The following is a 20,733-nucleotide window of genomic DNA, read 5'->3' as shown; positions in this document are numbered from 1 at the left end:
ACTGGAGTGATAGAGGTAGATATGTATAGGGGTAAGGTGACAGGGATACTGGAGTGATAGAGGTAGATATGTATAGGGGTACGGTGACAGGGATACTGGAGTGATAGAGGTAGATATGTATAGGGGTACAGTGACAGGGATACTGGAGTGATGGAGGTAGATATGTATAGGGGTAAGGTGACAGGGATACTGGAGTGATAGAGGTAGATATGTATAGGGGTACGGTGACAGGGATACTGGAGTGATAGAGGTAGATATGTATAGGGGTACGGTGACAGGGATACTGGAGTGATGGAGGTAGATATGTATAGGGGTAAGGTGACAGGGATACTGGAGTGATAGAGGTAGATATGTATAGGGGTAAGGTGACAGGGATACTGGAGTGATAGAGGTAGATATGTACAGGGGTAAGGAGACTAGGCAACAGGATATATGATAAACAGAGTAGCAGCAGTGTAAATTATGATTGTTTGAGAGTGTGTGCGTGTGTAGAATCAGTATAAGTGTGTGTGCATGTTACGTGTGTTGGAGTGTCAGTCCTGTGACTGTGCATAGAGACGGGGAAAAAATACAAGGGTCAACACTCAGATAGTCCATGTAGCCATTCTGTTAGCTATTTAACAGCCTTATGGCTTGGGGATAGGAGCTGTTCAGGAGCCTGTTGGTGTCAGACTTGATGCACCGGTGCAGCTTGTCGTGCGGAAGCAGAGAGAACAGTCTATGGGCTTGGTTGGCTGGAGTATAAGGATTTTCCGGGCCTTCTTTTTCCACCGCCTGGTATTGGGGTCCTGGGTGCCTCACACATCTTTCCTACTCAAGGCTCTGATGAGATTCATGCCGAAACATAAGCCAATAGATTCATTGACGGGACAAGTAAACAATCAGATTTCTACAGCAACAGAGCGCTCTTTTTTCTTCCTTCTCCCAGATAGTCACAAGTTGAAGTATCCTGGGGTAAGGAAGGTTTTGGGGGGATTTTCAAGTCCCTCAGTGGAGCACCTGATTCCTTCCTTTTCATTTAAGCATTTTGGGTAAACCTTCTTTCCATCACCGTCCAAACACACCAACACAGTCGTGACGAGGGCACAACAACGCCTATTCCCCTCAGAAAACTGAAAAGATTTGGCATTGGACCTCAGATCTTTAAAACGTTCTACAGCTGCAACATTGAGAGCATCCTGACTGGTCGCATCAAGACTTGGTACGGCAACTTCTCAGCATCTGACCACAAGGGGGTAGAGGGTAGTTCGTACGAGCCAGTACATCACTGGGGCTGAGCTTCCTGCCATCCAGGATCTCTATACCAGGCGGTGTCAGAGAAGTCCCTAAAACTTGTTAAAGACTCCAGCCACCCAAGTCATATACCGTTCTCTCTGCTCCCGCCAGGCAAGCAGCACTGGGACCAAAAGTCTGGGACCAATAGGCTCCTTAACAGCTTCTACCACCAAGCCATAAGACTGCTGAACAGTTAATCACATGGACTATTAGCATTGACCACGTTATCTATTATTATTTTTTGCACTGACTGTCTGGCACAGGCTCCATGTACACTGACTGTCTGGCACAGGCTGCATGTACACGGACTGTCTGGCACAGGCTGCATGTACACGGACTGTCTGGCACAGGCTGCATGTACACGGACTGTCTGGCACAGGCTGCATGTACACGGACTGTCTGGCACAGGCTGCATGTACACGGACTGTCTGGCACAGGCTGCATGTACACGGACTGTCTGGCACAGGCTGCATGTACACGGACTGTCTGGCACAGGCTGCATGTACACGGACTGTCTGGCACAGGCTGCATGTACACGGACTGTCTGGCACAGGCTGCATGTACACGGACTGTCTGGCACAGGCTGCATGTACACGGACTGTCTGGCACAGGCTGCATGTACACAGACTGTCCTAGGCTGCCCTGCTGTACACGGACTGTCTGGCACAGGCTGCATGTACACAGACTGTCTGGCACAGGCTGCATGTACACGGACTGTCTGGCACAGGCTGCATGTACACGGACTGTCTGGCACAGGCTGCATGTACACGGACTGTCTGGCACAGGCTGCATGTACACGGACTGTCTGGCACAGGCTGCATGTACACGGACTGTCTGGCACAGGCTGCATGTACACGGACTGTCTGGCACAGGCTGCATGTACACGGACTGTCTGGCACAGCACAGGCTGCATGTACACGGACTGTCTGGCACAGGCTGCATGTACACGGACTGTCTGGCACAGGCTCCATGTACACGGACTGTCTGGCACAGGCTCCATGTACACGGACTGTCTGGCACAGGCTCCATGTACACGGACTGTCTGGCACAGGCTCCATGTACACGGACTGTCTGGCACAGGCTCCATGTACACGGACTGTCTGGCACAGGCTCCATGTACACTGACTGGACTCTAACCACACACTCACGCATACTACACTGACACTCCAACACACAACACACATGCATATTGGCGCCACACACACACTTTCACATTCCTTCACAAACACTACTAGTCCGTTTATTATCTATGCATAGTCACTTTACATCGACTAACACGTACCCCTGCACAGACTCGGTACCCCTTGTATATAGCCCTGTTATTTTTCCTTTAATTTATTTAGCAAATTACTTTAAAACTGCATTGGTGGTTAAGGGCTCACGGTAAGATCTACGCCGGTTGTATTCGGCGCATATGACAAATAAAATGTGGTTTGATCAGACTCAGCAGCACCATTTCTTATCTCCCACATCCCGCTCTACCTCCCTCACCCTCTCCCTCCATCCCTCTCGGAGGCTGACAGTCCTCCGCAGCCTGCCTGCTCCAATCATTGTAAGGAGGGCGCCATGCAGTGAGAGAGGAGGAATTCCGACACCCTCCCTGGGGCCCTCACACACAGAGTTCAGGGCAGCCCAGTGAAACCAGGACACGGATACACTTTGTTCCCTCCCCTTCCATCTCGCTCCATCTTTCCTTCTCAATTTAATTCAAATGGGCTTTATTGGCATGGGAAACATGCGTGTACATTGCCAAAGCAGGTGACATACAGTTGAAGTCGGAAGTTTACATACACTTAGCTTGAAGTCATTAAAACTCGTTTTACAACCACTCCACAAATTTCTTATTAACAAACTATAGTTTTGGCAAGTCGGTTAGGACATCTACTTTGTGCATAACAAGTAATTTTTCCAACAATTGTTTACAGACAGATTATTTCACTTATAATTCACTGTATAACAACTCCAGTGGGTCAGAAGTTTACATACACCAAGTTGACTGTGCCTTTAAACAGCTTGGAAAATTTCAGAAAATTATGCCATGGCTTTAGAAGGCTAATTGACATAATTTGAATCAATTGGAGGTGTACCTGTGGATGTATTTCAAGGCCTACCGTCAAACTCAGTGCCTCTCTGCTTGACATCATGGGAAAATCAAAAGAAATCAGCCAAGACCTCAGAAGAAAAATTGTAGACCTCCACAAGTCTGGTTCATCCTTGGGAGCAATTTCCAAACGCCTGAAGGTACCACGTTCATCTGTACAAACAATAGTACGCAAGTATAAACACCATGGGACCACGCAGCCGTCATACCGCTCAGGAAGGAGACATGTTCTGTCTCCTAGAGATGAACGTACTTTAGTGTGAAAAGTACAAATCAATCCCAGAACAAAGGCAAAGGACCTTGTGAAGATGCTGGAGGAAACAGGTACAAAAGTATCTATATCCACAGTAAAACGAGTCCTATAGCAACATAACCTGAAAGGCCACTCAGCAAGGAAGAAGCCACTGCTCCAAAACCGCCATAAAAATGCCAGACTACAGTTTGCAACTGCACATGGGGACAAAGATTTCCTCTGGTCTGATGAAACAAAAATAGAACTGTTTGGCCATAATGACCATCGTTACGTTTGGAAAAAAGGGGGGGGGGGTGCAAGCCGAAGAACACCATCCCAACCGTGAAACACGGGGATGGCAGCATCATGTTGTGGGGGTGCTTTGCTACAGGAGGGACTGGTGCACTTCACAAAATAGATGGCATCATGAGGGAGGAAAATGATGTGGATATATTGAAGCAACATCTCAAGACATCAGTCAGGAAGTTAAAACTTGGTCACAAATGGGTCTTCCAAATGGACAATGACGCCAAGCATACTACCAAAGTTGTGGCAAAATGGCTTAAGGACAACAAAGTCAAGGTATGGGAGTGGCCATCACAAAGCCCTGACCTCAATCCTATAGAAAAAGTGTGTGCAAGCAAGAAGGCCTACAAACCTGAGTGTATGTAAACTTCTGACCCACTGAGAATGTGATGAAAGAAATAAAAGCTGAAGTAAATCATTCTCTCTACTATTATTCTGATATTTCACATTCTTAAAATAAAGTGGTGATCCTATCTGACCTAAAACAGGGGATTTTTACTAGGATTAAATGTCAGGAAATGTGAAAAACTGAGTTTAAATCTATTTGGCTAAGTTGTATGTAAACTTCTGACTTCAACTGTAGATAAAGTAAAATAAACAGTCAGAAATTAACAGTAAACATTACTCACAAAATAGTATGGCTATGTACAGTGTTGTAACAACAAGCAAATAGTTGAAGAACAAAAGGGAAAATAAATAAACAAATATGGGTTGTATTTACAACAGTGTTTGTTCTTCACTGGTTGACCTTTTTCTTGCGGCAACAAGTCACAAATCTTGCTGCTGTGATGGCACACTGTAGTATTTCACCCAATTGATATGGGAGTGTATCAAATTTAATTTGTTTTCACATTCTTTGTAGGTCTGTGTAATCTGAGGGAAATAGGTCTCTAATATGGTCATACATTTGGCAGGTTAGGAAGTGCAGCTCAGTTTCCACCTTATTTTGTGGGCAGTGTGCACATAGCCTGTCTTCTCTTGAGAGCCAGGTCTGCTTAAGGCGACCTTTTTCAATAGCAATGCTCACGGAGTCTGTACATAGTCAAAGTGTTCCTTAATTTTGGGTCAGTCACAGTGGTCAGGTATTCTGCCACTGTGAACTCTGTTTAGGGCCAAATAGCATTCCAGTTTGCTCTGTTTTTTGGTGAATTCTTTCCAATGTGTCATTAACTGACTTGCCTAGTTAAATGTATTTATTTATTTAACCTTAATTTAAGTAATTATCTTTTTGTTTTCTCATGATTTGGTGGAGTCTAATTGTGTTGCTGTCCTGGGGCTCTGCTTGTGAACAGAGCCCCAGGACCAACTTTCTTAGGGGACTCTTCTCCAGGTTTATCTCTCTGTAGGTGATGGCTTTGTTACGCAAGGTTTTGGAATCGCTTCCTTTTAGGTGGTTATAGAAGTTAATGGCTCTTTTCTGGATTTTGATAATTAGTGGCTATCGGCCTAATTCTGCTCTGCATGCATTATTTGGTGTTTCACGTTGTACACAGAGGATATTTTTGCAGAATTCTGCATGCAGAGTCTCAATTTGGTGTTTGTCCCATTTGTGAATTCTTGCTTGGTGAGCTGACCCCAGACCTCACAACCATAAAGGGAATGGGTTCTATAACTGATTCAAGTATTTTGGGATCCTAATTGGGATGTCAAATTTTATGTTCCTTTTGATGGTGTAGAAGGCCCTTCTTGCCTCGTCTCTCAGATCGTTCACAGCTTTGTTGAAGTTCCCTGTGGCGCTGATGTTAAGGCCGAGGTAGGTATAGTTTGTGTGCTCTGGGGCAACTGTGTCTAGATGAATTTGTATGTGTGGTCCTAGTAACTGGACCTTGTTTGGAACACCATTATTTTAGTCTTACTGAGACTCCCTGTCAGGGTCTGACAGAATCTATGCAGTAGATCTAGGTGCTGCTGTAGGTCCTCCTTGTTTGGGGACAGAAGCAACAGATCATCAGCAAACAGTAGACATTTGACTTCAGATTCTAGTAGGGTGAGGCCGGGTGCTGCAGACTGTTGTAGTGCCCGCGCCAATTCGTTGATATACATGTTGAGGGAGGGGCTCAAAATGCATCCCTGTCTCCCTGTTTTTTGCCAATTTTAACTGCACACTTGTTTGTGTACATGGATTTTATAATGTTGTGTGTGTTTCCCCCAACACGCTTTCCATCAATTTGTATAGCAGACCATATCAAATGTAGTGAAAAGCTTCTTGGAAATCAACAAAGCATAAGAATACTATTCTTTTGTTTCCTTGACAATTAAGGTATATGTGGTCTGTCGTACAGTAGTTTGGTAAAAAGCCAATTTGACATTTGCTCAGTACATTGTTTTCACTGAGGAAATGTAGGAGTCTGCTGTTAATGATAATGCAGAGGATTTAAGGTTGCTGTTGACGCATATCCCACGGTATTTATTGGGGTCAAATTTGTCTCCATTTTTGTGACTTGAGGTGATTAGTCCTTGGTTCCAAATATTGAGAAGTGTGGAGGATGACGTTAAAGAGTTTAAGAATATCCAAATTGGAATTTGTGGTCTGTATATTTTATCATTTCATTTAGGATACCTTCAACACCACAGGCCTTTTTGGGTTGGAAGGTTTGTATTTTGTCCTGTAGTTCTCATTCAATGTAATTGGAGAATCCAGTGGGTTCTGGAAGTCTTTAATAGCGGATTCTAAGATTTAATTGATCACGTTTTTGTTCGCTCTCTCCCTCCTCTTCCTCTCACACATAAGCACTCTCCCTTTCTCTTGTACACACACACAGTATCTCAGTATTTCTTTCATTCTCCTGTATCCCTCTCACACAAATACAGTCTCGCTCTCTACAGAAATGTAACGCCCCTGCACATTAAGAGAATCCCCCCGTCGTAGCAGGCGTGAGCAGGCTCTGACAGCTCTCTAACAGGATTTATTTCATATGGAAAACGCGTCCAACACTTGTTTTATTCCATGCTTTTGTTTATTCCCTTGCTGCTCGAGAAAACACAAGACTCCTGTTACATGGCAACGACTCTCCTCCCCCTTTCCCTCTTTTTATTAGTGCTGAGTGACAGAGAGACAGGAGCCCAGACAGTGGGTCTTTCCTAAGTGCAACAATACAAATAGAAATGAGCTTCTGGCTAAAGGCTAGCAAACAAACAAACAGCAGCCCCTGGGTCCAGACCGACTATGACTTGCCACCAGCCCAAATCAATGGAGCTGGCATGAATGGAGGGGAACGGGAAAGTGAAATAAGGCAGGCGTGTTATCATGAGAAGACTCGTTTTGGATTGGAAAAGTGTGAATGCATTCAGTTGGAGGGAGATGCCAGTGTATTGAGTTGGTCTGGGGGGGGGGGGGGGGGCTCAGCTGAGCAGTGCTTATTGAGGTGTCAGCCACCCTGTCAGCCCCTCCACACCTAGTCTGCCCTGTATGCAAGCGTGTGAAATGGTACACGGCTCGCGAGAGCTCCCTCCCCTCCCCCTATCCCGAAATACATGAATAGACCATCACAGGCCCTGAAATACCACGTCTATGGGGACACACTAACACTACATTTAAGAGGAAGAGAAACACAAGCACGCTTTCATGTACCACTTCAATGGGCTGTCGGTCCATAGGCAAGTCTCTATCTGGAGTCTACAATGTAACACACGGGGGGGGCTCCCCCAAAACATACACATGACTATCTAATCTTCCAATCATGACATCACAAAATTACAGACAGACAAGGACAAAGCCGTCGATGGTAGAGGCAGGTGGATGTAAATGTACCCACAGATTGAGGTGGACATTTTAAACATGACTTGGTGCAGGTGTCAGAACTAGCTCCCCTCACACTCAGCTCGTCTGTTCAAGTGTGTTGATCAAAAGAAAAAGGAAAAAAATGTTTACTTTCCCTCTCCAGTCTGTCGTCTGATAAAATATAGGTGTGTTTGAAGAGGTTTCCCTCGGGCCCAGGCAGGCTTAACACTCTTTTTTTTTTAATACTGAAGTCTCTTTTCAGAGTTCAAAAGCCCCAAGTTGGCTTTGATAAAGGGGCAAGTTCTGATATGAAAACCCAGCGGCGCCTCACGTGCGATAGTGTGCAGGTTGACCGCAGGGAGATCAAAGGGGCACATGGAGGGGGTGGAGCGGTAGATACAGCCGTAACCTCCTAGGTATACTCTTGCAGAGATGGAGGAGTAGGTACAGCCGTAACCTCCTAGGTATACTCAGAGAGGGGATGGAGAGGTAGGTACAGCCGTAACCTCCTAGGTATACTCTTACAGAGATGGAGGGGTAGATACAGCCGTAACCTCCTAGGTATACCCTTACAGAGATGGAGGGGTAGATACAGCCGTAACCTCATAGGTATACCCATTAGAGGGGATGGAGGGGTAGGTACAGGCGTAACCTCATAGGTATACTCTTACAGAGATGGAGGGGTAGGTACAGCCGTAACCTCCTAGGTATACCCTTACAGAGATGGAGGGGTAGATACAGCCGTAACCTCATAGGTATACCCATTAGAGGGGATGGAGGGGTAGGTACAGGTGTAACCTCATAGGTATACTCTAACAGAGATGGAGGGGTAGATACAGCCGTAACCTCATAGGTATACCCTTACAGAGATGGAGGGGTAGGTACAGCCGTAACCTCCTAGGTATACCCTTACAGAGATGGAGGGGTAGGTACAGCCGTAACCTCCTAGGTATACTCTTACAGAGATGGAGGGGTAGATACAGCCGTAACCTCATAGGTATACCCATTAGAGGGGATGGAGGGGTAGGTACAGGTGTAACCTCATAGGTATACTCTAACAGAGATGGAGGGGTAGATACAGCCGTAACCTCATAGGTATACCCATTAGTGGTAGGGTCAGCCGTTTGTTCACCCGACCACAACTGGTAACACATCAGCAACCGCCGGGCTATATGTGATAGTGAAAATCTGAGGCCCGCAGTCGACCCTAACCCACTAATATAGAAAATGCAGGCTACAGTCAGACAGCCAAATCATTTTTTTTGACAGGGAGTGCAGTGTTTTGGGGCCTGATTTAGATGTGCTTTTGCTTATAATTTCCAAACATTTTGTAAGGCTATTTGTTAGTCAACTTTTGTAATTAGATACATGCAGCTTCTCATCTGCCATAAACCCTTCCTCACCAGAATGTCATAAATGATAGAATGAATGCTTCAATCAAGTTGATGTCAGTAAAGTTGCATCGGTCATCTCTGCTTCTTTTGGGGAGCAAAGACGTTTAGCGACCAAGGAGAAAATGCAATAACAAAAGAATATATGTTTTTGATTGTGTGCAAAATGTCCAAATGACATCGGTTTAATTAGTTGTAAGGAAATAGAAAGTTGTGAAAACGACGCAACGTTTGTGATAAGATTCCAGTTTGGCTTGGATGCATATTTTATGTTGTTTAAATACTAACAGCTTTTATGATGCTGATAAAGATAGTACCTTTACAGACGGTCCCCTAACTGCACATTCTCTCAAGCTGCGGAAATAAATCATTTCTCTCCACTACTGTTCCCGAGTCAAAATGTACATTTGGTGTATAATTTTACTGCAAGAAATGCTTCATTCTGCAGGAGTTAATATTAAGACAGAGGTTATAGACCTACAGTCAGTCTCCAGATTTCAGTTTCCATTTAACCCATCTGAACAGTAGGCTACAGTTCCCTTGACGCGCCATAGGCCTATTTGAAGTCCACATCTTGTGACACAAATGTGTATAGCGCCTCACTTCACCACATCTTTCCCAAACATGACTTCTCTGACCCTCCCTTCAATTGATTTTCAGCTTTTCTCTTATTGAATTAAACTCTGACATTGTCCTTTTTGGATCAATGTGAACTTTTTCTGCCCGTTTTACAGGCGATTGGCATGTAGGCTATTTGGCAAAAGTAAAGTTAGGCTTATACACTAATGCCAGTGTCATGACGCTGGCCTGGTGCTAGGTTTATGACAGCCATAAATCCCTCTCCCCCCTTTTTCCCCTCTCTCTACCCTACTGATGTGGGAACATCAGAATGTGGGGGGAAATTAACCATATTTTGGTAATCCAACCAGTTGAACATATGCATTGGTACTTAATGAATATGATGTCAGTTCGGTTGTCATCTGATACATTCTCATCAATGATAGGATGACAAACTGTACAGTGGAAAGTCTACACATTGTAGTTATCAGATTCACATGGAATTGTTGTGCAATTTAAATGTTTGAATATGAAATTATTTTTGAGGGGATGAAATGTGAATTTAGCTTCTAACATGTGAGAATTGGGTTTTCATGAGTGAATTAGGCCTGACTCAGTGGCCCGCCCACGTGAAGAAACATTGGTTATAAACTATGGAACACACCCTCCTCTCCCTTCCTATATAAAACCTCAACAACAATATAATTTCCTGTTCCGGGGATATTAAGGCGATGGCCTTGACGTTAGAAGGACAAAGCCAATCTCAGCTACCTAACGAAATTAGCATTGAATTCCCACGTGAAGAGGACGATTGACACGTCGAATATGATGAATTTCGACAATACCAGCCAGAATATAGCAAGAGCATATAAGCATGGCAACGGGGTATGAACTTTGAGTCACTCCAGCCGCCAAGCGTGGACTGGGAAAGGATAGAGAGTATACCGTCTACCACACAACGACGTTACTAAAACGGGTACAGTTTACCACCAGAGACGCTCTTCAAAGGATGGAAGAACTCTTGGGCAACTCGGCCTCCCATCTACCACCAACCTATTGAAGCTCAGCTCAGAGTAAATATTTATTGCATTTTCCTTTTCCAAATGGGCGGTAATTTAGAATGCATAAGATTCTGTATTCACGATAGAGTAGCTGCCTACGGCCCGATAGAGACATGGCTTCTCCCTTTGTTCTTCAGTCTTCCCGCTCTTTCACTCAAACCCAGCCCCCTTTTCTTTGTGTAACCAGCTGTCATATCTGTTCCGTCCACTAGGGACGTTTTCCTTTATGACATAATTTGTAATCAAGATATGATTAATTCTGTGTATATGTAATTCTGTGTGATTAGTTAGGTATTTAGTAAATAAATAATTACACCCAATTTTGTATTGCTGATTCAACTTGTTAGCCAGGGTTCGTGAAGATAACCAAGAATTTACAACTTTCAGGTGAGACTGAAATAAGGTGACGATTAATATTGACTGCTATTGATGTAAAATATTACTAGGTCTTTAAGAGTTTATTCGGAAGATAACTGCTCTATAAATAATATTTCGTGGTGCCCCGACTTTCTAGTTAATTACATTTACATGATTATCTCAAATCAGGTAATATTAATTACAGAGAAATTATTTTATAGAATAGCATGTCATATCACTTAATCCGGCATAGCCAAAGACACGACACCAGATAGCCTAAAAATAATTAAAGAAACGCATCCATGTAACCTATAGATCTCAATTGCACAAAAATGATATTTTGATTTCTCTCATGTTTTGTTTGCTCTTTAGTCAACCCGACTGCCACCCACCTGCCCTTCATCCACAATATTTTATGACCTTAAACCCACCCGCCTCGCAGATATATCCATTTTAAGTCAACCTACAACCTCACTAATAACCATACGCTGTCCTCCTAGCCTATGCACACCGCTCAGAGGAGCCGGGTGCTGAATATCAACGAGGAGGGGGAACGTAAACAAAGCACCCAGAAGTGAAGTTGGTCAAAATATCTTATGCAAATGGAGATGGCGGTAACAGAGAGAGAATGAAGAGAGAGTGAGCAAAAATAACTATTTCAGACCACTCTCCAGTCTCTCTGATTATGTATCTGACCGTGAATGACGCAGTGTTCATTCCCTCAGGTAGATGATCAACTCAGCCCCTTGCTGCCAGCCTACACAGAGCTTTACCATGTTCATCCTGCTAATAGGGCCTTCAGAAAATATTCATACCCCTTGACTTATTTCACAGTTTGTTGTGTTACAGCCTGAATTCAAAATGGATTAAATTAATCTCATCCAATGCCCCATAATGACAGTGAAAACAAGTTTAGATATTTTTGCAAATTCATTCAAAATTAAATACAGAAATCCATATTTACATAAGTATTTACACCCCTGAGTCAATACTTTGTAGAAGCACCTTTGGCAGAGATTACAGCAGTGAGTCTGAGTAAGTCTCAGAGCTTTCCACACCTGGATTGTGCAATATTTGCCCATTTTGTCTTAAACTCTTCAAGCTCTGTCAAATTGGTTGTTGATCATTACTAGACAGCCATTTTTCAGGTCTTGCCATAGCTGAGCTACTCAGGAACATCCACAGTCTTCTTGGTAAGCAACTCCAGTGTAGATCTGGCCTTGTGTTTTAGGTTGTTGTCCTGCTGACAGGTGAATTAAATCTCCCACTGTCTGGTGGAAAGCAGACAACCAGTTTATCCTCTAGGATTTTGCCTGTGCTTAGCTCAATTCCATTTATTTTTAATCTTGGAAAACTTGCCAGTCCTTACAAGCATAACATGATGCAGCCACTACTATGCTTGAAATTACGGAAAGTGGTACTCCGTAATGAGTTGTATTTGCACCAAACCTCAGGACAAAAAGCTTGTTGCTGACAGGATGCATGTTTTGTAATATATTTTTATTCTGTACAGGCTTCCTTTTCACTCCCATTTAGGTTAGTAGTGTCGAGTAACTACAATGTTATCGAACCATCCTCAGTTCCATCACAGCCATTAAACTAACTGTTTTAACGTCACCATTGGCCTCAGCGATATCCCTTAGCAGTTTCCTTGGAAATTGGAAATCCTCCCTGGTCTTTTGGTTGAATCTGTGTTTGAAATGTACTGCTCAACTGAGGGACCCAGATAATTGTGTGTGTGGTACAGAGATGAGGTAAGCATTCAAAAATGGTTAAATACTAAATACATACAACGTATGTGACTTAAGCACATTTTTACTCCTGAACTTATTTAGGCTTGCCATAACAAAGGGGTTGAATACTTATTGACTAGAGACATTTCAGCATTTTATTTTTTATGAATTCATCGATACGCCATCCCATCTGGTTTGCCCTTAGTGGGACTATCATTTGTTTTTAAAACAGGACAATGACCCAACACACATCCAGGCTGTGTAAGGGCTATTTGACCAAGATGCAGAGTGATGGAGTGCTGCATCAGATGACCTGGCCTCCACAATCACCCGACCTCAACCCAATTGAGATGGTTTAGGATGAGTTGGACCACAGAGTGAAGGAGAAGCAGCCAACAAGCGCTCAGCATATGTGGGAACTCCTTCAAGACTGTTGGAAAAGCATTCTAGGTGAAGCTGGTTGAGAGAATGCCAAGAGTGTGCAAAGCTGTCATCAAGGCAAAGTGTGGCTACTTTGAAGAATCTCAAATTATAAAATAGATTTAACACTTTTTTTGGTTACTACATGATTCCATGTGTTATTTCATAGTTTTGATGTCTTCATTAATATTCTAATATGTAGAAAATATAAAAAATAATGAAAAACCCTGGAATGAGTAGGTTTCCAAACTTTGGACTGGTACTTTAACTATTCAGACCCTTTGCTATGAGACTCGCAATTGAGCTCAGGTGCATCCTATTTCCATTGATCATCCTTGAGATGTTTATCCAACTTGGAGTCCACCTGTGGTAAATTCAATTGATTGGACATGATTTGGAAAAGCACACAGCTGTCTATATAAGGTCCAACAGTTGGCAGTGCATGTCAGAGCAAAATCCAAGCCATGAGGTTGAAGGAATTGTCCGTAGAGCACCATGGCAGGATTGTGTCGAGGCACAAATCTGGGGAATGCTACCAAAAAATGTCTGCAACGTTGAAGGTCCCCAAGAACACAGTGGCCTCCATCATTCTAAAAATGGAAGAAGTATGGAATCACCAAGACTCTTCCTAGAGCTGGCCGCCCGGCCAAACTGAGCAATCGGGGGAGAATGGCCTTGGTCAGGGAGGTGACCAAGAACCCGATTGTCACTGACAGAGCTCCTGAGGTCCTCTGTGAACATGGGAGAACCTTCCAGAAGGACAACCATCTCTGCAGCACTCCACCAATCAGGCCTTTATGGTAGAGTGGCAAGACACAAGCCACTCAACAAAAAGGCATGACAGCCCGCTTGGAGTTTGCCAAAAGGCACCTAAAGGACAGACCATGGGAAACAAGATTCTCTGGTCTGATGAAAGCAAGATCGAACTCTTTGGCCTGAAAGACACACGTCACGTCTGGAGGAAACCTGGCCCTATCCTTACGGTGAAGCATGGTGGTGGCAGCATTATGCTGTGGGAATGTTTTTCAGCAGCAGGGAGACTTGTCAGAATCGAGGGAAAGATGAACGGCGTGAAGTACAGAGATCCTTGATGAAAACCTGCTCCAGAGCGCTCAGGACCTCAGACTGGGGCGACAGTTCACCTTCCAACTGGACAACAACCCTAAGCACACAGCCAAGACAATGCAGGAGTGGTTTCGGGACAAGTCTCAATGTCCTTGAGTGGCCCAGCCAGAACCCGGACTTGAACATCTCTGGAGAGACCTGAAAATAGCTGTGCAGCGACGCACCCCATCCAATCTGACAGCGCTTGAGAGAATCTGCAGAGAAGAATGGGAGACTCTCTCCAAATACAGGTGTGCCAAGCTTGTAGAGTCATACCCAATAAGACTCGAGGCTGTAATCGCTGCCAAAAATACTTCAACAAAGTACTGAGTAAAGGGTCTGAATAGTTATGTACATTTTATATTTCCTTTTCACTAAACAAACAGTGTCATTATGGATCATTGTGTGTAGATTGATGAGGGGGGAAACAATTACATTTTAAAATGTGGAAAAAGTCAAGGGCTCTGACTACTTTCCGAATGCACTGAATGTGGGGTCCATCCTTAACACTCCTCCCTACTCAACTACCTAATCAGACTACCAAAATAGTTCCAAGCTCAACGTGGTTTAATCACAGTCTACTGGAGCTGTGCTGGGTGAGTAATGCCTTTTTCTGCTTGTCGCTTTGAAAATCCGCTTTTGGAAGTTCGGCACGTATCGTCAGCTGGCATAGCGACGGGAGCTTCAAAGGAACCCTGGGAGACGGTTTGTCTAACAACGGATGAGTGGCGGGAAACACTTAAAGAAAAGCATTGCTGTTTGTGCGTCATGCGCACTTTGGTCTCCTGCAGACATTAAGGAATAAATCATTAGACTCATCGTGGCCAACCATCTTAATGTGTTCAAAAAACAGATGGTTTTGATAGATTTCCTGCGTGAGAAAGAGACTTTGGTTACGCCGTCGGGTTGGACAGTCTTAGACATACCAGTCAAAAGTTGTTGTAACTCTGAAAGCCGATCTGGAGTCATTCAAACACAAAAGGGCCAAAAAATACAAATAGTGATTCATGGGAATAGAATGTACAGTGTGTCTACGTGCAATGTCCTTTCATTAACAAAGCGAGGCACCACTGACTTGAATGGTGATAAATAACAACGCAAGATATGCATCGTCAACCAAGGCAGAGCTATTCCCAACTGTCACTCCAACTGTGTCGATTAACATGTCAACAGTCGGCACGGAAATCGGGATAATCAAATTCCCACCTTCATGTCAACAGTCAAAGCGAGGAGGGGTAAGGGGAAAATAAAATGCTTCCGTGTTTCCAACGGCCTTGAGTCACACACGTCTTCATTGATGTGCTGCTGCCTCTCATACAGTGGGAATGAATGCATTACTTAGCTCACTGAGCATCGAATGGGAGGGGAAAACACACACAGGAGTCAGGGGAGTTCTAGCAAATCATTATGCGCAATCGCAGTCCAAACAGTCTCTGGCTTCTCTTCGGCTGCAGAATGGCTCCCGAATTATGTGGGCTGGTTTAACGGTGAGACGCTCAGGGGTTCACGTCAATTTGGGTTATTTTCATGTAACAATGGAGATACAAGTGTTCTCAAACAAATGGAGTTGAAGAGAGAATATTTCAATTGCACGTCATGACACCATCTTCAAACGTTTATGGACTTCCTCAGTGTTGCCTGATAATCTTGTGTAGGCTGTTTTCAAGTTGACAAACTAGACAGGCATATTTGCTATCTGCATCTAAAGCTGTATAAAGTCCATCTTAACCTTTCAGTACAATAACATTGGTAGTGAAGGATCACCAGTGTTTGATAGGCACACTTGTTGTAACCAGCAGTGTTTGTTTCAGGGTTGCCCCCTAAGTCCCCAGTGCAGGTTCAGCAGACATAATGCTGTCAGTTAGGTTGCTGTGGCAACCTGCCCTCTGACCACATACACGATTTTAACAGTGACAATAACAGACAGTCCAGCACGTAAATACAGAACAGGCGTTGTTTTAAGATGTCACTTACCACCTACATCCACATACAAGACCAAGCTGTGGAGCTCTATGTTAAATTAATGGGTCACATGCATCTCTCATGACAACATGCATTGAATTAGCATGAATACATTAGCAGCGTTGAAATGCCCATGTTAGGCCTTAGCGTTACAGAGTGCTGATAGCAGACATTCAGCGTTGTTTTTCAGACTACATAATGTGTGCAGATTAAAATGAAGTCTGAGCAGGTGAACCAAAATGCACCTCCTTTCTAGACAGAGATACAGAGCACGCCTACACCAACACAGACAAGCAGCACGCCTACACCAACACAGACAAGTAGCACACCTACACCAACACAGACAAGCAGCCCGCCTACACCAACACAGACAAGCAGCCCGCCTACACCAACACAGACAAGCAGCACACCTACACCAACACAGACAAGCAGCACGCCTACACCAACACAGACAAGCAGCACGCCTACACCAACACAGACAAGAGGCACGCCTACACCAACACAGACAAGCATGTGTGTGCTTGTGCGCTTGTGCGCACACACACACACACACACACACAGGCAGTGTAATTGTGCCTGGTGTCTGGACAGCAGAGATACAGCGGTAACTCAGTCAGCCACTCCACAGGGCCAGTGGACCCAATCAGTCAGTGGATGGAAAGAAAATGGAGGCTGTCATGTCCATACTGAATAAATCCAGTCCTGAAACTTCCTCCCACCTCTTCCTTCTTCCATGTCTGTCTGTCTCCAGGTCTCTCGCTCTACCGCCGTCTGTCCTGTCCTTCTCTGAATTCATATCTAACACTAACTCTGGTACACTAGCTCATCAGTGACAGAGGAGAATTGGTGTAATATAAAGGTTGATGTGACCCTGAACTGGTTTCCAGGTCGGAGCCATTTGTCATGACGACGACCTCGGCCTCAGTCCAAGCAACCAGCGGCAGCATGAGAGCAATCATTAAAGCTACAATGTGGAACTTTTCGGGCGACATGACCAAATTCACATAGAAATGTGAGTTATAGATCTTTCATTCCAGTTGAAAGCAAGTCTAAGAAGCGGTAGATGTGTTCTGTGTGTGCTATTTCTATGCTTCCCATTCTAAAGTTTCGTTTTTACATCTTTTACATTCGGTTTTGTACACCAGTTTCAAACAGCTGAAAATACAATATATTTGGTTATGAAAAATATACTTCACAGAGGTTTAGATGGTACAATGACTACACAATGAATGCTTGTTTATTAACAAACTGAAATTACCCAAACTATTAGAATTTTAGCAACCAGGAAATGGAGTGATTTCTGCATAGAGCATCTTTAAGGAGGAGGGATTTCTGTGGTGGTTCATATTCTGAATCCTTAGTGACTTGATTACAACTAGAGGGAAACTGAATAGATGACACGGCTGGTGCGTTTCACTGGGGGCTGCAGTAGTGATTGGGAGGATACACCGCTGTTTGTTTATTGTGTTGTGTTTGACGACTTGGGGACAGTCTCTGTGGAACTGTGAAATGGGGCTGTGTGAGGCAGCTACGATGTGTTGCTCCCAAAATGAGTGAGTGAAAAGGTAGAGAGAGAGAGAGAGAGGTAGAGAGAGAGGTAGAGAGAGAGAGAGAGAGAGAGAGAGGTAGAGAGAGAGAGAGGTAGAGAGAGAGAGAGAGAGAGAGAGAGAGAGAGAGAGAGAGAGAGAGAGAGAGAGAGAGGTAGAGAGAGAGAGAGGTAGAGAGAGAGAGAGGTAGAGAGAGAGAGAGAGGTAGAGAGAGAGAGAGAGGTAGAGAGAGAGAGAGAGGTAGAGAGAGAGAGAGAGGTAGAGAGAGAGAGAGAGGTAGAGAGAGAGAGAGAGGTAGAGAGAGAGGTAGAGAGAGAGAGAGAGGTAGAGAGAGAGAGAGGTAGAGAGAGAGAGAGGTAGAGAGAGAGAGAGAGAGAGAGAGAGAGAGAGAGAGAGAGGTAGAGAGAGAGAGAGAGGTAGAGAGAGAGGAAAAGCTGATTGATTGAGAGGGAGGGATGCAGACAGCTCAGGGAATAGCTCAGACCCCTATGAGATGGCAGGTCACTGGTATGAGAGGAGAGGGAGGTGTTTGTGTGTGTGTATAATTGCCTGTCCTAGTTGAACACTAAAGAAGCTTCCAGCAATAGAAGTATTACCTCGGTTGGCCACCATTTTGGAAGTGCCACCTCCCAGGGACAGACAAGGGATTAAAAGAAATACAGAAAAAAGATTCAAGGATCTCACGAGGCAAAGAATCTGCACAAGACCCCCCTAAATCCTTAAAAATGTTCCAAAATCTATTGAAACCTGCGAGCTCACTAAATGTGTAATAAACATGACAGAAATAACACAGGAGTGTTTTTATACCTTACAGCTTCTACTCCTGTAGGGGGTGGTAACCATCTCTAAGGCAGGGAGGATGTTGAACAACACTGACAAGTGGCTCTGACTGTCCCTGACTATAATCTCATGCTTGAGTAGTGACAGTAACTAAGAGTGATCGTTCAATTGTCTGGGACGACCAAGAAGGGGTATAAAAGAAAATAATAATAATCAACAGAGGGAAGGTGGAGCGGGACAGAGAGATTGAGATTAGGTCTCCTTTCGGGGTTCCCCCGTTGTGCTGTGGTGGGTTGCGGCTCACCTAAAGCCGTCTCAAGCGGATGAGTTCAAAGAGAGTCTAGCGTTGTGGTGGAGAGCAGGGAGGACGTGTGGGAGCAGACTAGGCAGGGCGAGAAGTGATTCTCATTACTGGAGTCTCGCAATCCGCCCCATTGCCTCTCCCCTCCCTCTCCCTCTCCTATGTCCCTCCCCTCTGTCTCCCTCTCTTGTAGGTGGAATACATGACGCTGCCTAGCCAAGGGACGCTATAATCCACCCCCATCTGTGTATGTGGCTATGACTTCTATCCCCTCACACACACAGGAAGAAACAGAGAGAGATAGAGGGGAGAACAGGAGCGGCAGGCAGCCTAGTGGTTAGAGCGTTGGGCCAGTAACCGAAAGGTTGCTGGATCGAATCCCCGAGCTGACAAGGTAAAAATATGTTGTTCTGCCCCTGAACAAGGCAGTTAACCCACTGTACCGGCCGTCAATGTAAATAAGAATTTGTTCTCAACTGACTTGCCTAGTTAAATAAAGGTTCAATTAAAAAAATATTTTTTAAAAACAGGGGGAATGGGAAAACAAGAAGGATGGTGGAGGAGAGGGATGGGGATAACGAGAGCTAGAATGGTGTGAGGGGTAGAGTGAGAGAGAATGGTGTGAGGTGTAGACAGAGCTATAATGGTGTGAAGGATAGAGTGAGACATAATGGTGTGAGGGCTGGAGTGAGACAGAATGGTGTGAGGGAGTGAAACTAGAGTAGGGATGGGTGATATACCGTACCATACCATATTTTTTACGATATACCAGTATTGATGCACAGATCGGTTTAGATTTTTTACTTTGCTTTGTTAAATGTGATACGCTGTGTGTAATGTACATTTTTATAGTTTACTTCGCTAAGCGGTACCGGAGTGCCAAGTCTAGGTCCATGAGACATCTAACAATTTCTACCCCAAAGCCATAAGACTACTGAACATCTAATCAAATGTCTACCCAGCCTACTTGCATTGTGCCCCCCCCCCCAACCCTTTACACTGCTGCTACTCTGTTTATTATCCATGTACAGTCACTTCAATAACTCTACCTACATGTACATATTCCCTCAATTACCTTGAGTAACCGGTGCCCCCGCACATTGACTCTGTACTGGTACCCCCTGAATATAGCTTCTCTATTGTTATTTTACTACTGCTCTTTAATTATTTGTTACTTTATTTATTTTTTGGGAGGGGGGGTATTTTTCTTAAAACTATTGTTGGTTAAGGGCTTGAAGTAAGCATTTCACTGTAAGGTCTACACCTGTTGTATTCGGCGCTTGTGACAAATAACATTTGATTTGATTTAATAGAGTCATCTCTCTCCACGCAGCTTTCCACACAGACCCTCAAGGACAGCATGTGTGGTTCCTCTACCAAGAGACACTTGCGTTCAGTCTGCATGGTCAATGCAGCACATGCAACAATGTTGATGAAAACGATGCTGTTTTCACTTTGCTTCTTAAATATAAATCCACTAGCGTTCTATAATTACACTATTAGTTTGTGTTTCTTACATCTGCAAACAGCTAGTTTGTCTTTTCTTAAAAAGTTGGGCCTAAATCTTGTTAGCCGCTAATGCTAGCTAGCTAATAAATGTACTGAGTCAGAGCAAACGTAATTTTCAATACAGCCTGATAATACCAGTGATGGTGTAGACCTAAATCAGCATGTTGTTTGTGCAACAGTATCTTCTAAATAAAAGAGGAATACGCAAAGAAAGAATATATTAGCTACTTAAAGCAGCTAAGAGAAAACATTCAATGTAGCCCCCTAGTGAACACTTATCAGCACTTTGGTTCCTACCCTGTGACAATAACTCCTCCCTGGCATTTTTAATTTTCATGTCAAACCACACTAGTTAAAAGTGCCCACTATTATATT

At 44.1% G+C, this 20,733-nt stretch overlaps 1 protein-coding gene across 2 annotated transcripts in view; it reads right to left on the bottom strand.

Moving 5' to 3' along the window:
• LOC120048882 (neogenin-like) overlaps window positions 1-20,733 on the bottom strand; it is a 186,995-nt gene that overhangs the window by 86,858 nt on the left and 79,404 nt on the right. The window lies entirely within an intron of this gene.

Source organism: Salvelinus namaycush, chromosome 1, assembly GCF_016432855.1.
Source record: "Salvelinus namaycush isolate Seneca chromosome 1, SaNama_1.0, whole genome shotgun sequence".
NCBI classification, from domain to species: domain Eukaryota; kingdom Metazoa; phylum Chordata; class Actinopteri; order Salmoniformes; family Salmonidae; genus Salvelinus; species Salvelinus namaycush.
The sequence above is the reverse complement of the archived record's forward strand: the minus strand, read 5'-3'. Positions and strand labels throughout refer to the sequence as shown.